This window comes from Barbus barbus, assembly GCF_936440315.1.
Source record: "Barbus barbus genome assembly, chromosome: 25".
In the NCBI taxonomy this organism is placed as follows: domain Eukaryota; kingdom Metazoa; phylum Chordata; class Actinopteri; order Cypriniformes; family Cyprinidae; genus Barbus; species Barbus barbus.
This window is the reverse complement of record NC_136753.1, coordinates 1,774,850-1,793,676: the sequence shown is the minus strand read 5'-3', so window position 1 is coordinate 1,793,676 and position 18,827 is coordinate 1,774,850. Positions and strand designations below refer to the sequence as shown.

The following is an 18,827-nucleotide window of genomic DNA, read 5'->3' as shown; positions in this document are numbered from 1 at the left end:
GCATTTCCAAATTATGTACTTCACAGATCATTATGGAAATCACAAACTTCTGCTTTGCCGGGCACAGCTTCAGTATCCAATTATGCAAGCAGGCATTTTATAAGACTTATGAGAGGTTAAGGAATGGTTATTGTCATTGTTGTGATCAGCTGTTCCTGCTTTCAGATCTGCTTTAACAACATGTATATGTTCTTTCAGCTTTCAATATGAGCTTTTAACTGTCATCAATTGTCAATGGACTAGTTTGAACAGGACTTGATTGCACATAAAATTATAAGCACCAGACTACAGAAAAATACCTAAGTGAATCATCAGCTGTGGGTTGAATAGCACTGAACATATCTTCTCCTTTTGCATGACTTTAGCTGGTTTTAATTGGCCTTGAAATCTGAGAAAGATCTTTTAATCAGTGAAAACGAGACGCCATCTGAGGAGAAAAGCTCAGAAATGTTCATTTGTTCCAAAGCTCCAGTCGTCTTCTGTTCTGCTGTCATGGTCTGGCATACTAAAGGAGGGATAAAATTAGGTTAAAATTGAGTCATATTCAGTAATGAGGACTGATGCATTCAATTAGGATAAGTTCATAATATTTCTCAAATGTTAGTAATTGTTTTTCTGTGGGTTTATGGAAGTAAAGACATCCAGTGAACAAGAACTGTGGCCTTACTCAGCCATGGTCAGGAAAAACCAAAGCAAATGGGAAAACCCGTCTTCCGCTTGAAAACACTGTGGCAACAGAAGTCATTCTGAGAAAAACAGCTGTTTAAAAGAAAAGCAAAAATCATTCTCCTTCAAGATATAGTTACAAAAAATACATAAGTCTCCAACATCTAAAATATTAACCCTAAACAATACAATTCAGATATGTTACTCGAGAATATAAGTTTGAAAAAATCTCACACTATGACTCCAAAAATAGACTCACGATGAACTTAATATGGGCATCTGTAGCTGCGATCAGAAGCTCTGTAACTCGAGTGGAGGATGTTGTCTTCTCAGCTGAGCTGATGGAATTAGATGTGATTATAGAGTCTCAAAGGAAGCCATCATAGATGTACATTCAGCGACTGAGGTTTTGTCTCAGCCTACTTAACAGCGATTCACCAAGAACTGCGTGTGTATGCATGTGGCAAACTTTATAAGGTATAAGACAATTACACGGTCAAACAAGCGCCTTGGTTTCTTTAACAAGCTCAACTCCAGCCATAATGTAAAGACTGTAAACATTAAAGTGTCCAAGGTCAAAGCCAAAATAGTCCATTCAAATTCCAGTGAGACAAGAGGCTGAATGTAATCTGAAACCAAGAACGCAAGCACAACTACCCTCAAACCAGAAAAGAAGGCTTCATCTTGCAGTGTTTCCACACATGACTTCACGGTGCATAAGAGACATATGCAAAGTATTTAACAGATGAAATCACCAGAAACAGGTGTGTGGAAAAACAGGTGGAAAGAGTGTCGCTTTGTTTTAAAAAATGGTGGAGAAAGTTTGCTGAACAGACATTCCAGTTGTTGAAATAGCACAGATTTAGCACATATTATTTATGTTTTGCCACATAATATGAACTTGTACTGTTTCAATAAAAACAGATCCGTTCAGTAGATTAGTCATTTGCAAGCAGAAATGTAAGATTTGCTTTATATAGCCAAAAATCATTATCAGCAATTTTAGGGGAACGATTCTTGTCAACTAATTCAAATTGTAAACAAAGTGTCTCATTTGACTTGATAACTTCTTTCCAACATTTGCATTCTAAAAAATGAAGCTTCCAAAAGGGTTTTTTTGTAGCGATGACATAGAAGAACCATTTTTGGTTCCCCGAAGAACCTTTCAGTGACCGGCTCTTCAACAGTTCTAAAGGATCTTCATGGAACCATAGATAAAGAATGGCATCTTTATGTTTTAAGAGTCTAGATCAGTGCATAAATACATGGATCAGCAGTTTAAAGTCCAGAATGACTGGTTGGTCAAGTGGCAATGTTTTAGTTGCTTTGAATGTGAGGGGTTTGGGGTTGCATTCCAGAATATTAGAACTTTTTACATTATAATTAACCACAATTTCTCTGTATGTGAGTGTATGTATATCTTGAATTTGCATTTTGATTTTGAACAGATAGAACGGATATAAAGCAATAAAAGCTTATATTGTAGTGTGAATTTCTGCACTGTTTGAGAAAACATGCTGCTATTGCTGTCTGCAACAACCACTCAGCAAAACATTAAAACTAATTCCAATGCTGGATGATCATTCACTGTAACAAGCACTAGAACTGAAGATGCTTCCTCTGTATTAGATTTATCCCTGCCTTGAGCTATATTTCATAGAGTGGTGGGTACAAAACTGGCCATTGCAACTAAATGATAAAAAATACAGATAAAAAATGTATAGCCTGAATATACATGTAAAAGCGTCTGCTAAATGCATAAATGTAAATGAGGCTTGTGCCTCCAGTGGTGTGTGGATGTCTGTATGACACCTGTGCAGAAAACAGAGTTGTTCATCTCCTTATGGCAGCAATCTTTAAGTAGTGGAATGTGGTGGATGGTTGTCTGGTGTGTGTGTGTTTTAATAGCTTGTCTAATCTCATAACTGCAGGGTTGCCAATCCTTGCCATGTGGCTGTGCCTCTAACAGGATTCAGAGGGTAAACACTTTATTGGGTGATGACCAGTCGGTGAGTGGTAAGGTAAATTATATTACAAAATAACTTACTGATGCGGTTATGTTGCACTTGTTGTCATTTCTCAAGTGCCCTGAATAAATAAATTCTTGCACTATATTAATGTTGTTTTATTAAGTGATTATCCAATATGAGCACAATTAGCTAAGAGCCAGATGCTGTCCAGATCTGACCTGTTTACTAAGACATGTCATCAAGTGATTTCCTTTTCCAGCCCAGTACAAACCCTTTGATGTGGTTTGGCAAGAGTTGTTTTTTAAAAAGACATGAAAGAAAGACATTAATCATATGAAATGCAATATCGGAGTATCTGTTGAGATCTGGCTTTATTGCAGCTCCAACCTTTTGTAGTATAGTGTTTTGTTTGAATTATTTATATTGACAAATACTTATATTTACATGCTTGCATGCATTCACACAATGTTTGTGAGTCTGTGGAGTTGGTGTGTGTGAGTGATGTCGCCACCAGCGGATCAATCGACTCTGTGGCCTGAGAGAGCTTTTGTTCTGTATTCAAGTAATCACATGCTCACACAAACACACCAGTCTGTACTTAGTTAATTTAGTTAACTCATCACAGTTTCAGAGATGTTTTATGTTAATGCTTTCAGCACAAGTGAGTTTCCTGTGGTTTTTTGCAACTGATAATACAGAGGGATACATTTGATTGCAGCCTTGTAATGATGTGTGTAAAATCTTTAATTGAAAATAAAAAAGGTTCTGACATTTTTGACAAATGTAACTTACAGTAATTGTAATACTGCTGTGCTATATTGTGTTTCAGCATGGTTTATTGTGTATTTTACTGTATATTGCATTTTATGCAGTACTACATTGTCAATGTTGGGATCATTGCTTTGCAACAAATTCCACCAAAGTGCAACTGATTTGGCCAGTAAACTCAAGCAAGTTTAGAGTGCCGTGGCTTTACACGCCGCAAGGTGGCGCTCTAGAGCAGCGCCGCGCGTGATTGATTGGTTTCCAGTGCCGTCGGTCCTCGCGCTGCTCAGATCGAGGCTGCTCGCGTTCGGAACGCATTCCAGTCGCGCCACGGAACGGGATATTTTGGCGAGTTTGGGAATTTAACTATGACTAGGACATGCCATCCAAGGATCATTCGAACGTGTAAGTGCCATAAACGAATCACCCGAGCTGTCTATGTTAAAACGGATAGAAATGTTTGTAGAAATCTTCATGGCAGTAGTTTTGAAAGCAGGATCTTGTAGCCCAGCGCTGCGTTTAGACGAGACTCGTGTAGTTTAAGCACTGCTGTGGTGTTCAGGTGTGGAAACCAGCTTCGGCTTTTACACGAATACCACGGATCATTCTGTACTAAACTTCAAAAGAACCCGGCGTTCAATTGTTGCCGGAGACTGGATTGTGAGACTCTGTGAACACTTGGATGTCTGGTTTGCTGGAACCTGGTAGTTGTAAATGTTTTCACACAGTGCTTTCACAAGAGCGTAACTTGGAATGAAAGGTTGGGGAATTATTACCGATTACATTTCCTCAGACGCTCGGCAGCGTTAAAGCATCAAACGCGTCGGTTTCGTTTACTTGATCCGGTTTGTATGCTTTCCAAACACGTTGTAGAGTAAAACAAAGTCGGGTCGTGGTTTACTGTTGTGTCAAAGCATTTATATTCCTGAGAAGAGGTAGGGTTAGGTCAAAGTACTGAGAACGATAACAAACTGACACATTGGCGTTTTGAGTAATTCTCACGCAAATAAAAACCTGGACGATTCAGAAACTCTGTGTATGAACGCTCCGATTTGAAAACGGTCTCGGAAGCATATGTTGTTAACGGGGCTATTTTTAAACTACCCCTCCTGTTTCTCCATCCAGAGGCACCCTCATCTGAGAGAACCACATGTTGCGTTGGTATAAATCGCTGGTCTCTAATTGATTGATAAATGATTAGTCACGGCGTGTTGTGTTAAAAGGGCGTTAACAGCAGAACTGGTTCTGGAAGCTGTTGTTGCGGCTCATCTGAAGGGTCGTGGGTGTGTATAAGCGCATATCTACTGTTCATCTTCTTCATTGGATCTGCATTTATGTGATCCTGTGCGGGGCATGGAAACCTTAGATAAACCATCTGCAAGAAGTTGACAGACACGAGCGCATCATTTGCCCCTACATGACCATTGAGCTCGCGCAGGCTTTTAATGATCGTGGACTGCTGGGGTTATGGCTCTAAATGGTTTAAGAAATAAACTCTAGTAAAACGATTGGTCTCGACATCTCATGGTCCCTGTCTTTTCCATTGTTATCACGACGTGACGGACATTCAGATGGAAATTGGGAATGTGTTTCCTCAGGAGTGAGGGAGTCCTCCCAACACAACCCGAACGGGAATAATCTCACGGTTTGCTGATGGGAGAATAAACAACGACTTCAGGCCCCATTGGTCAGCGAGTTAAAGCCATCTCACTCTTTTGGACATGTATTATACAATATTGTTAACCAAAGCACTTGGTCATGTTGAGTTGAGTGACTTTATTACCTCACAGAGTCCTGGATTCTTAATGCTGTAACGTTACGTGTGTCGAATAATTTCGATTTGTCAAATGTTTAATAAGGACTTGATATATAAACGTGTTATCAGGTTGAAACCCCGTCTGTAAGCATTTCCTATAAAATTAGCTAGAGTTCGAGATCTCTCAGACCCCAAAGTCTAGAATACGAACCTGGTGTAGTGTCGAGCAAACTTTACCTCGGAATAAAGACCTGTGATCTTGCGAAGTGTGGTTTTACCGTGAAAACCCCGTAATTCGGATTCACGCCGGGAGCATTTGTGATGTGTGGAGCTTGGAATGCGAACTGGCCGCGTGCTGCTGTAGAGCGGCAGATGTGCGCATGCGCGAAGGCGTCCCCTCCTCACACTGGCGAGACTGGTTTTACTCAGACCCACAGCACAACTAATGACCAAGATGAGCTCCTGTACCGAAATAATTTATCTCAGCAAGACAAAAATGATTGGAAATAAATTGCATGAGTGGGGAAATAATTACGGAGCGAAGGATGCAAGCGCTGCAGTGAATTGGGCACAAAGGGAGAGAATTAGGCTATTGTTTTTCTTATAGATTATTATGAGTGGAGATGTGAAATGAATTTGGCCAAATTAAAGATTAATGAACGTTTGGGGGAGAGAGATAAGATCTTCTTGGCAAACTTGCTTCAGTATAATCTGTGGTACTGTGGTGTTATCAGATGGTAATAGATTTTATATCATGGTATGGTACCTATATGATGCATGTTCTTGCCTAAAACCATGGCAGTACCATGCTATTTTTGGTACTTGTTTGTTAGTGGCTAGTGTTCAACTACGAGCGTGTTGTCTTTGTGTATTTTGTGCTCCTCTGGTGTTGTCAACATCCCAGGCTGCAGCAGGACAGCTCATAATTGTGGCATTCTGTGGCCCATAGCTCACCCTCTGTTTGACTTCTATTTATAATCAGTCTCCGCGTCCACTGCCATTCTCTCTCTGTCTCTCACTCTGTACTGGGTCAACGCTCGTGTGCCGCTTTGCTAATCCATAACGCTACGGTTTCAGCACCTATACTTGACTGAAAGGAGTCTCTAGGGCTCCTTATGAGCTATTGGTCTCTTGTGAGCTATTATAAGTTGTTAGTGAGCTATGAAAATACTGTCTCTGTTCAGAGGATGTGACTCCAGAGACGTATGAAGGCTCTCAAGCAAATCAAAGTAAATTTTAGTTGTAAAATGCATGGACACCATTATAAGTGCTGCACAGATACAAACAGATTAACAACCATCTAGTGAAGTCAACTAGTTCATGTAGTTTTTCTTCTTATTATTTTAGTGTTGATGTTTTTCTAGCTGCGTTTAATTACCATGCTGTGATTTAGCTGTTAAGCTTGTAAAACCAACTCAGAAAAGTGGAAATACAGGACTTTTTCTTTGAAAATTGCTTTTTTACATGCATGTCACTCCTGTTTGTTTTCATTTTTTTCTCATTCATATCTCTCTCTCTCTCCCTCCCTCTCTCTCTCTCTCTCTCTCTCTCCCTCTCCCTCTCTCTCTCTCCCTCTCCCTCCCTCTCTCTCTCTCTCTCTCTCTCTCCCTCTCCCTCCCTCTCTCTCTCTCTCTCTCTCTCCCTCTCCCTCTCTCTCTCTCTCTCTCTCTCCCTCTCTCTCTCTCTCTCACACTCATTTTCTTGCTTGTCCTAAGGCCAGTGGTGATATTAAAAAGCATTTAAAAGGCCTGGCTGTTACTCTGTTTGTTAAAGAGCAAACAGCGAGAGGTCTTCACACACAGATACTGTTAACTCTGTCCAACCTTCAGGCAGTGACTGCACAGTTTGATCTGCCATGAAATGACACGTTCACTTGTGTTCATACTAGTGACAGACTGATAAAGTGTACAATATTTGTCCATTTTGAGATCATCACCATTGGCTGATAACTTTACCCACTTGGCTTTATCCACTAGACTTGATGGATAATAGCCAATTTTGGTTTTCAAATACTTTAGTCAATTTTGAGTGAATTTCTTCATGAATGTTTACATCCCAATTCCAATAATGTGTATTTTTGACCTACATCACATATTTCCTTTTATTTGACTTTGGCCGTCTCATACTCTAGTTATCAACCCATATTGTTTGGCTACTAGTTAGTCTCAGCCTCAGACGTCATGCCCACAGACCGCTGGCTGAACGTCTGATGCATACGGTACACTCAGCTGGAAACACCTCAGGAGCGCTTATCAGGATCAACTAGGCCTAAACGCTGGATTTTCAAAAGTATGTGAAATATTTAAAATATGTCCAAGAGTTTTATTGTCTGTTTATTGTCAAGAGTCTGATATTGTGGCGACATTTCCACACCCCTAAACATGACGCGGCACAAAACGAAGCATGATTGGTTACTTTACCTCAGTCAGTCATATGGCCTCTTGGCCTTGGCCGTTCAAAGCGGCCAAAGTTCCCAGACCTTCTGCCATCAGTCTGAAGGTCTGGCTATGCGAGACTAGCTACTAGTCAACAAGCCATACTAGACTGATATCAATGCAGACAAATGCTCTACAAACTTCACTCAAGACTCCCAATAAGACAACAGTCATAAACATTCATATTGACCTTTGCGGTCTAGCATTCGGGCTGTTTTTGTAAATTGCTCATACCTAAGAATTCTGTTGATATGTGGCCTTTGCTTTGAAGTGCATTTTCTTTACTTTTTAAAGTTCTTTGAATCAAAAATGTCACAGTGCTGAAGTTTGGTAGTTATGACAAAATCCGACCCAGAACAAGAAAAGCAAGCATTTCAAAGTTTCTTTAGTTTGAAAATTTTATCACCTTCAGTAAAACTCAGCCACGGAAACTAGCTTTCAGTGGGATGTGGTTTTTCTTTGGATGGCATGTGAACACTTTGAGTTGGCAGCTATACATTATTAATATACAGCTTTTTCCAGTTTTATTTTCATCCGCTACACTTTTAACTTCAAAGGGCCTCCGTTCTCTCTTTCTCTTTCTCTCTCTCTTTCCCCTGTGTGACATCTGTTATTTAGGATGAGTTGTTTCTCAGGAATGGCTGACAATTGCTGCGGTTACACCCTGCAAGCAAACTGTTTTCCTGATTATACTTGAATGCATATAGATGTGAACACATCCGTTGCTTAATACAGAAGCTTGATGCCCTTTGCACATTTAAAGACTCACAGTTTTGTGTTCGTAATGTTGTTGACTTAATGTTGCAGAGTTTACACAGCTAATCGTAGAGGAGGTGCATCTGTGCTGAGATCATCCTCCTGTAATTCAGTTCTTGCACAATCTTATGCTATTCGAGAGTTGATTCTTAACTATTTCGGCAGATAACTTGGAGGAAGGATATGCAGTTGGTTTGTACAGAATAAGAACAAATGACAGTTGTGACAGTGGTTGGCGAGACATGGGAAGCAGCTCGCTGCCACTTTGGCTTGTTAATTTGTTTGTTTGTGTTTTAGCTCCTGCTTCCAACTGCTTCACCCTCCTCTCGTGCTCTTTTCACAATTTCATTGGCTGATTGCTGTTATTTTGCTTGTTGTTGATGGTGTGCATGTGCCAGAGATCGCAGATGCTACAGATGTGCAATGAACTGGCTGCAATTTGGAGTTTTTGTTGCAAATTTAAAGCTAAAGTGTGACTTCTTCACCACTAAACGAAATTGTGAAATAATGACTGTTTCAAACAGATACCCTCACCCCAAACTCACGCCATTGGTTGAGTCAGACTGGATGGGCGTCTCAAACATAGGATGGCGCCACAGTGTTTATGCTTTTTCAATGAAAACAAATCAAATGGTTTACTTTAAATTGTCTCTGTATATTAAGCTGGAATTGAAGTACTGAACATTTCTTACACTTCAGCTTCAAAACCCAAAAGGACCTTTGTTTTCTAGCATTGGCTAGACTTCACAGCTCTGTGTGAAGCACGTGCATGTTGTCTTAAACTAGTCCTTTATGTTGTCAAGTGTGTTTTGCACAGCACAAATGACACGAGTCTGTCCTGTCAGAGAATGAAAAGCGAGCAGAATCTGAAGTAACGGATTAATCTTCCTGCCTGAGTTTGAGCCGTGTTTGTGACGAAGTGATACGCTCTGTGTTGTTTGGACAGAAGTCAAAGTATTGTACTGGAATTTACTGCTCTGTGAGTCATTTTAGGGTCATGCAAAAATATGTTATTCAGATAGGAAATGGTCATGCATCCTTACGGCTGATGCTACATGTTTTTCCTCTCTCTTTGTTCAACTTGACTTCTCTCATCACTCCCACTTGCTCTGCTTTTTCTCCCCTTTCCTCTGGTTGTTTTCTTCTGCATTTCTTGCATTGCTCATCTTCTGTTCATGCGTGTGTGTGTGTGTGTGTCAGTGTTTGGATGTGTTTCTGGTAAATGGACGTGGTCCAGCCCCGATCTGTAATTTGTTTTTCCTTTAAATGCAGTCAGTCGCTAAAGCAGCAATCAGGAGGACTGGCCTCTCCAAGAGTTTTTCTTTTTTTACTCCGTTTTTTCTGATTGTTTTTAAAGTGCAGATTTTTCAAGAGCGCAATTTTTGTTGACAATTTGTTGAATTGAGGTGAATTTCAGTCTGTGACTAATCAGTAATTCTCAACTAATGTGTTATGACCTAAATACGGGTTGTAGTTGTGGATGACATAAAACAATTCCTATTTAGCCGATTTCATGTGTAACGGTTTTCTGTATATCGCCTAATCTTGGATTCAATCTTTTTGTCAGCTCAATTTCTTTCAATTAGCACAGGTTTTATATTTTCCTTTTGGAACTGATCTGAGCGTAAGCTCACTGACTTGAGCTTATGCACCTCAGTTTTTAAGTGAATCATTATATTTGGATAATTTTGTCAATATGCACTGAAAAACTGAGATGTATAAGCACGGATCAATGAGGCCTACAATCAGAGAGTTCCAGAAAGAAATACAAAACCTATGTTATAATTGAAAGAAAACAAGTGGATGAATATATTTGTTGTAATAATACAGCATAATGAGAGATTTACAAGCAATTGTTTGTAGGCTGATTACTTTTGACCTGAAACACCAACAAGGCGGTGGAAAGAAGTCCTAAAAACATACAAAAGTTATCTAGATTGTTTTGAGAAGTTGTTATATTTTGTGTACGCGAAGTCAGTAAGTTTTAGTCCAATGTTATATCATTATCTAGCTTTTTTGGGAAAAAGACAATCCAATCTGGGTCAAAATCATCCGAAAACAACATGAATGTTAAAGATGCCTTTGATGTTTGGTGTATAATCAGGATCCTGAAGCAGAACCAGTTGAAATCCGCTGTGCTACATTACTTCAGAATCACAATCACAGCTCTGTTCTCCCCTGTGATTTCACACAGCGCTGCGGCATTGCATTCTCTGCGTGTTACACACACACACGCATGCATTCGCTCAAACACACATTTCTCTTCCTTCAGTATTGTGTGCTGTCCTCCTCCTGCAGTTTTAACCGCACAGCCGTTTAAATAATTCAGCATCTTAAGCTCAGCTTGTAAATAATGCGAGTCCACATTGCACTGCAGCGGACTCTGTTTAATTTAATACAACTCAGTGCATTCATAATTTCAAAAAGCCTCTTTAATGCAAATGTTTCAATTATAAATGACACATGTACACACACTGCAACACGTAGTTTTAATTATAACGTGCTCCTGCGAGAACTAATGAGATTTATTTCCTTCAGTGAGTTATGGTGTTGCTCAAACAGTTTTCTTCCCATGAGTCAATGCGTCTGTGCTCTCTGCTCTGTGTTTGTCTTGTATGATTGCACTAAGTGCTTGTATATCTAGTGCTGTTTTATTACCGTGCTTGCAAGACAGCACTATATTCAAATTCCCTTTTTGTTTTTTCTGCAATTAATTCAGTCCCAACCGCTCTGCAATAATTCACCCACAAATGTAAACTCCTTCATCGTTTAGTCATTCCCCATTTTGTTTTATTTTTCTGAGTAACACAATAGGAGATTTTCGGCAGAATGTCTGAGCTTCTGTTATTCATGCAAGAAAAGTTTGGAGCTGAGCTCCAAAAAAAAAACACAAAAACACTTTTACAGTAGTCCATATTATACTGTTATAGAAGTCTTTTTGTGCCTAAAACCTGAATTTGCATAGAATGTAACACTATTCCACTATTGCTGCCTGGCTAGCATGTTTACAGTGAGAGCTCAAAGGAGCGCTGAGGATTATATATGCATGCAAATGAGTGCATTAATGCTGTTTGCATTTTGTCTGTAGATTTTAGTAACGCTGTGTGTTTGTATATGAGCTACTTTCTCCTCATTTATTTATTGATTAGCTCTGTTTTACAATGTAGTGAGCTGTCTACTGCCTACATAGGCTGCTACCTTCTAAGAAAGAGAGTATCATAAGTGACTGATTTGAAACGCTTTATATTGGCAACAACATTGTGCATCATAGAAATAACATTCCTCATGGGAAATGCATGCTGGAGAGACTCGACTCAGTGGTTCTAAGAATTTACATTTAGATTTACATTTATGCATTTAGCAGATGCTTTTATTCAGAGCAACTTACAATAAGAAGAACTGATCAATTTGTCAAAGAGCCAACCATTTTTGTGGGGACAAAAATCATTAGAAGCATGTTGCTTACCAAATAATGCAGTTCTCTAGTATAACAAATACATAACACTCATATTGGGTAAAATTAACTAGCCTATATTATTGGTATTGAATTAATTCTATCTATAATAAAAAAAAAAAAAAATTTTTATTTAATTTGTTTTTTCACCACTGATCTCGGCGCAGTGTTTTGAAGGATGGCCTTCTCCACGAAGCATGCATGTGATGCTGGCCTGAAATATGGTATCTTAAAAAGCGGCATAAATATTCTGCCTACCTTTATGGCGTATGGCATGCTCATAAAGCTTTTAAATGCTGCCTGGAGAGGGTTGTGGAGCAGGGCGTTTGTGTGTGTCTGCGATGGCCAAAAGCTCTCTCAGATTGCAGTATGACATTCATGCCTTTCCTTATAATCCTTCAATGAGTGTATCTGATATCAGAGAGGCTGTTGTGTGCGTTGATAGTGTAATCTGTAAATTCTGTACTTTGTTAATGTTGTCATTTCACACTTCACTGCACCTTTTAAGGAGCCTGTTTTCACATTACTAACATTCCAGCAGCGTGAGCTGAAGAAACAGGCGTTTGAGTGTTTTTACCAGAGTCTGACTCTTTTATCACGCCATAGTATTTTCATTTCAGATCATGGTTATGGTATAAAGACATAGTTATATTAGCTGGAAATTCAACCACAAAATGTTTTACATATTAAAATGTAATGCTTTATAAATGAAATGCTGTGTATCTCATTTAATTATCTTCCTTTTTATTTGAAACTTGATAGACACAATCCAACAGATAAGGTTAAGCAAATGAATACGTCTGATATCAATGCAAAAATGGTGTAGTGTGATGCATAACAACTGGTTATTCATAATCAGCAAAGCGGTCAATACACCCGTTTGTGGTCCCTTTTATAGAGTTAGACTCTTAATAATAAAGGTTTTATTGACGTCTTTGCTTCTATGGAGCTTCTAACATGCATGGAAACGTTACATTCCACCAAAAGGTTCTTTAGTTGAATGATGTTCTAAAAAAGTGTTTTTTAAAGGGATAGTTTACTTAAATTCAAATTGTCACTTAATTACACACTCATGGAAACACAAGTTGTTTCAAACCTGTATGACTGACTTCTGTTGAACACAAAAGAAGATACGGTGAAGAATGTTGGTAACCAAACATTTCTTTTTCCATATTATGAAAGTCAATGGCTACCGTCAACTATTTGGTTACCAACATTTTTCAAAATATCATCATCAGTGTTCAACAGAAGAACAAAACTCCTACAGGTTTGGAACATGAGGGTGAGAAAATGACAGAATTTAATTTTTGGGTGAACTAACCCTTTAAGAACAGTTCACTAAAAGTTCTTTAGAAACCCCAAAATGGTTATTCTGTGGCATCACTGTGAAAACCTCTTTTTGTTTTTTTTTACTGCTTGATATTAGATTTTTATAATTTTTGCCCACACTGCTGGTCAAAGTTATAGAACAGTAATATTTTAGTAGTCGCGTCTGTTTACCTAATTCTGTTCACCAAATTATTGTGAAATATTTTTACAATTTAAAATAGCTATTTTCTATGTGAATATATTGTAAACTGTAATTTATTTCTGTGATGCAGCTGTATTTTCAGCATCATTACTGCAGTCTTCAGTGTCACGTGATCTTCAGAAATCATAATAATATACTGATTTACTGATCAAGAAAAAATCTTATCAATGTTGAAAACAGTTGTGCTGCTTCATATTTTTTGTGGAAACATGATACTTTTTATTTTGAAAGATACTTTGATGAATAGAAAGTTCAAAAGAACAGCATTTAGCAGAAATAGAAATCTTTTGTAACATTATAAAATCTTCACGGTCACTTCTGATCAATTTATTGCATCCTTTAGTCTTTAAATAAAAAAAAAGAAAATTGTTACTCGCCTCAAACTTTTGAACGGTATGAAGATTTCTATTTCAGATAAATGCTGTTCTTTTGAACTTTCTATTCATCAAAGAATCCTGAAAAAAAACTTTATGCAACTGTGTTCAACATTGATAATAATCAGAAATGAATAGAATATTAGAATCATATTAGAATGATTTCTGATGTGACACTGAAGACTGGAGTAATGATGCTGAACATTCAGCTGCGCATCACAGAAATAATTTACATTTGAACAAATATTCACAAAACAGTTATTCTAAATTGCAATAATATTTCACATTTTTACAGTATCACTATTTCACAGTATTACTGTTATTGCTGTGTTTGGATCAAATAAATGCAGCTTTGGTGAGCAGAAGAGACTTCTTCAAAAACACAAAAAAGCCCTACGGTTCTAAATCTTTTGAGCAGTAGTTTAAATGATGGTATAAACTGTGCAGCAGAATCTCTACAGCTTCTCACACATCTGCCGTCATGCCATGTGTGTTTCTATGGCGCTGCTCAGCGATGTGTGAAACAGTGGAGTGTCCCACACAAACACGCCGCCCCTGACCCCTTCAACAGCCCCGCATTCATCCGTCTCTCTGCCTCTCGCTCTCACGCTTTGTCTTCGCTGCTTTTGTGTTGGTCAGCGGTCCGGGGAGTCACTGGTGATGAGGCATTGTTTGCTGCGAGTGAAATACAGTGGCGTTTACTCTCGGGCCGAAGGGGAATGTTTATCCCACGCGAGCGGCTGATGCAAATGAACGCGGAGGCCAGACTACAACAACAGCGTTAATTTGAGCTTAACCCGTTGAGCTGTGTGAGAGGCTGTTCATCTTGTCAAAGAAGGTCATGGAGATTTGTTGGTTATTGTGGTTTTTGTAAGAAGTGGGGTGTTGGTGGACAGTTGCTCATCGTGTTTGTTGAGGTGCAGATCTTTTTTTAGATGCACAGTTTTGGGCTAAACAGTTAGGTTTTATTTAAATTTCGGATAATGAAGATTATAAAGAAGAAAAGACACGAGTGTTGTGCGATTTTACATTACACCCTTATTCTGATTGAAAAAGTGCATTAGGAGGTCATTAAAAGGCTGTGATATTAATAGTTAAAGGGATAGTTCACCCAAAAATGAAAATTGTGTCATCATTTACTCACCCTCATGTAGTTCCAAACCTGTATGAATGTGTTTGTTCTGCTGAACACAAAGGAAGATATTCTGAAGAATGTGGGAAACAGAGCACTTCTGGGGCACCATTGACTTCCATAGTATTTCTTTCCTAATATGGAAGTCAATGGTGCCCCAAAACAACCAAACTTTCTTCAGAATATCTTCCTTTGTGTTCAGCAGAACAAAGACATTCATACAGGTTTGGAACTACATGAGGGTGAGTAAATAATGACACAATTTTCATTTTTGGGTGAACTATCCCTTTAATATATTTTCCACCCACACAGCCTTGGTTATGTCAGCAGAGAAGTTGATTCAGAGGTGCAGAAAGTTATTACATTTATATTTACAATAAATAAAATTATGACAACAAACTTTACTTTCTTTAGAGTAAAATGCACCGAATCATTCACAATAATACTAGAAACATAAGAATTAAAAGAAGAAACATTAGTGGATTATGACATGCCAGTCTTTTTCTTGAATTAATTTTCAATTTCATTGATTTTTTTTATATTTAATTTAATTTTTAATTGTTAATATATAATTTAATTTTTATAATTTTAATTTAATTGTGTATTAAATACGTTATTTAGTCATTATTTAGCCTAGTGTTTGTGCAGTTTATTTACATTATTGCATTTAAATGCAAGTTATGCTACATTTAAATGTTTAAAAAAAATTATAGAATTTTTTTTAATTATTTTTCTCCTTGAGAAACACAATTCAGGACAGTATCGGTCTCATAAAGTGGGTGTTGTAGAAATAGATGAGTACATTTGGATTTGATTGGTCACAGTTGTATTGTATTGTGTGCTCTCCGATTCTTCTATTCCCAGCCACTGATGAGTAATCAGATTTCATTCATACACATAAAGAGTGAGTGATTGGATGAAGTTTTTCCACCCTGTTGTTTTGTCTTGCTGGTCCTCGAGCGTTTCTCACGGGCGGGGAATGTGGTGGATCTGGTCGGATGATCTGGTTTAGGATTGTCCAAAGTTTACTACATATTTCTCTGGCCGTGGCCTGCTCGCTCACTCCTGTGCCCTTCGGCTCTCATCGGATGGGTTTCTGGCTGGCGTGCAGGAGAGTGTCCCAGGCCGCTTGGCTCGGCGTGTGGAGGACCAGCCAGACGCAAACAAAGAAGCAGGCCAGATCTGTCCGTCGTTGGCGGCTGCTCTGCAAACACACAAACCCACCCACAGAAACACTGGCCATGTGGAGAGCTGGGAAACTAGCCGGTCCTGGTCAACTCTCTGGGTGTTTATATAGAGTGAGACGAGCTTATCATTGATTCTGAATAAACTGACTTGGGCTGCAGTGTTGTAGTAGTCAGTCAGAATAATGTTTGGCTGTAGTGCTTAAATATGATGTGCATGTTTTTGGTCGTCGGCACTGAAGAGTGAAACACTGACTTAATTTTCATTTTTAAAACAACTGTTTGTTTTTAGCGGTCACACATCAACTGCTGATTCTGCCATGGCATATGTTTGGGCCGGGACTGCCTGCGTCTTGACCAGTTGAAAATATTCAGGGAAAAAAAAAGTTTTTGCAGTTCAGTGTGGTCCAGAAATCACCTATATCACCTTTAAAAAGACTCTTTGAAAACAAAATGGGAGTTTTGTGCCTTCATATCCACTGTATTTAAATATAATCATTTATGTCTTATATTTACATTATATTTTTATTTATGCATTTGACAGATGCTTTTATCCAAAGCAACTTATATTGCATTCAAAACTACATGATTTGTTTTTCAAGTTGATGCATTGTGTGGGATTTAAATCCATAGCTGGCATTATTTTCTACAGTTTTACTGTAAATGAAAAAAAAAAGTTTTTTTTTTTTAATGCTGGGCAACGATTAATCGCATCCAAAATAAAAGCTTCTGTGTACATAATATATGTCTGTGCACTGTGTATATTCATAATGTGTATATATAAATACACACTCATGCATGTGCATATATTTAAGGAAAATGTTATATTAATATAAATTATTTGAATATGAATATATACATGTAAATATTTTCTAAATATATACTGTATGTGTGTGTCTTTCATATATACATAATAAATATACGCAGTAGACACACACATTATGTAAACAAAAACAGTTATTTTGGATGCAATTAATCGCGATTAATCGTTGCCCAGCACTACTTTTTTATATTCTACGAATGCATTTATACACAGTCATACACAGTCATTTAACCCTGTAAAGCCTGACATATGAATTAATACAAAATACACAAAATACAATTTGTTTTTTTTTAAATGGAACAGTTTTTTGAACCATTATACAAAATCCAAAAAAAATAAAAAAAAGATTGCATGTGTGTTTTTGAGTATCCTATTTGATCCATCTATGGCACATATAGTGTGATACAGTGAGAATATAGAGGAAAATAACAGCTCAGGTTTATTCAGAGGATCAAACCAAGCAAAAATATGCAGTTTTATGCAGATGCTGATATTTATATGTAAGATAAAATTCTGATGTTGCTAATGTAAATTAATGAGATCTTTATAGCAGATACTTGTATATGATAGAAATATCAGTCATCACTCTCCAATAATATGTCTTGGTAAGATGATATTTAAATGCTTGGTTTGATGATCTAAACATGATGCCTGACAGATGAACAAATAAATGTTCTTCAAAAATCTGATCATATTTAATGCAGATTTTTCACAAAAAAAGAAAAAAAAACAGTTATACTAAAAGAGCTTTTACTTGATAAAGTCTAAACTATCAGTCACATGACAGAAGGCATAGATTGTGTGACACACTTATTTTATTAGTAATATTGTGATATATTATGTTAAAGTAGGCTTTATAAGGTTAGTAATTTTTGCAGTGCCCAGTATACTGCTGTACATCTGTTTCCCCAGATTGTGCAGATTCTTTGTATTAGTTGCATGAGTTTTTATGATCGCAGGGTGCAACTGGCTTGATTTCACCGCTGGAGGTTTCACTGAGAAATCAGCGTCTTGATTGCACCGGCGTCAGACAGCTGATTGCAGTAGACACCTAGAGCGTCCTGTGCACACGTCACGCCGGGACACTTTCTGTCTCTCTGTGCTTATGGAAAAATGAGACTCTACAGACTACAGCATAAATGCATCTGATTGAGTCATGTGAGAGGGAAAAAAACCCTAAATCTTCAAAAATGTCTTTGTGAGCAATCAAGGTGGGGTGGGTGGAGAAATGTTAACCTAAAATATTACATGCATGATCCAGTCAAAATCTGATGGATGAAATCTGGCTCTGTTATTTCCCCTGACAATACATCACACGTTATAGAGGTTAAATGAGTTGAATGCCTTTTTGTGTTTTTGTGTCTTATCAGATTGAGCTGAGTTTGTTTTCTTAGCACTAGAGCATTTATTTGATTTTCATCTTGGTAAGATTAGATTTGATGTGTCTGATATGGACACATACAGCGTGTTTTAAATGCTAATTAAGACGTTTATTGAACTGAAGTCGAGCTCTTGTCAGTAGAGGTTACAGGTTTTGAAATGGTTCTAGCTTACATACTGCACATTGTGTATTGTATACAACCTAAATCATTGTTGCATCCAGTTATCATCTCGGAAAAATGTATTTAATCTTTTAACTCTTGGCATTGTGATCAAATAATGAGCAAGATTTTTTTTGGCAACTGCTTTTATGGTTTTATCACACTAGAAATGGAAGCACATTGCATTGTTAAAAGTTGGTTTGGTAACACTTGAAGGGGTGACTGACATGACACCTTCATAATCATGACATGATGAATATGAAGGAGGTTTTATGCATGTTTATGACAACCGTCATTAAATGTCATTCACTCGGTTATATCATTTTTAATGCAAATATGACATTGTTGGACCTAACACTACCCCTACCCCATAACAAAGACATCTCAAACAATGTCATCTTTGCATTAACCGAGTGAATGACACATAATGACAGTTGTCA

The 18,827-nt window shown here is 37.8% G+C and overlaps 1 protein-coding gene across 1 annotated transcript in view; it reads left to right on the top strand.

Moving 5' to 3' along the window:
* Positions 1-3,632: 3,632 nt before the first annotated feature.
* Positions 3,633-18,827, top strand: part of LOC306844888 (plexin-A1-like) — a 117,032-nt gene continuing 101,837 nt past the window's right edge. The window contains exon 1 of the mRNA XM_079377315.1: positions 3,633-3,806. The gene's annotated coding sequence lies outside the window, so the exon portion shown is untranslated. The remainder of the gene's footprint in view (positions 3,807-18,827) is intronic.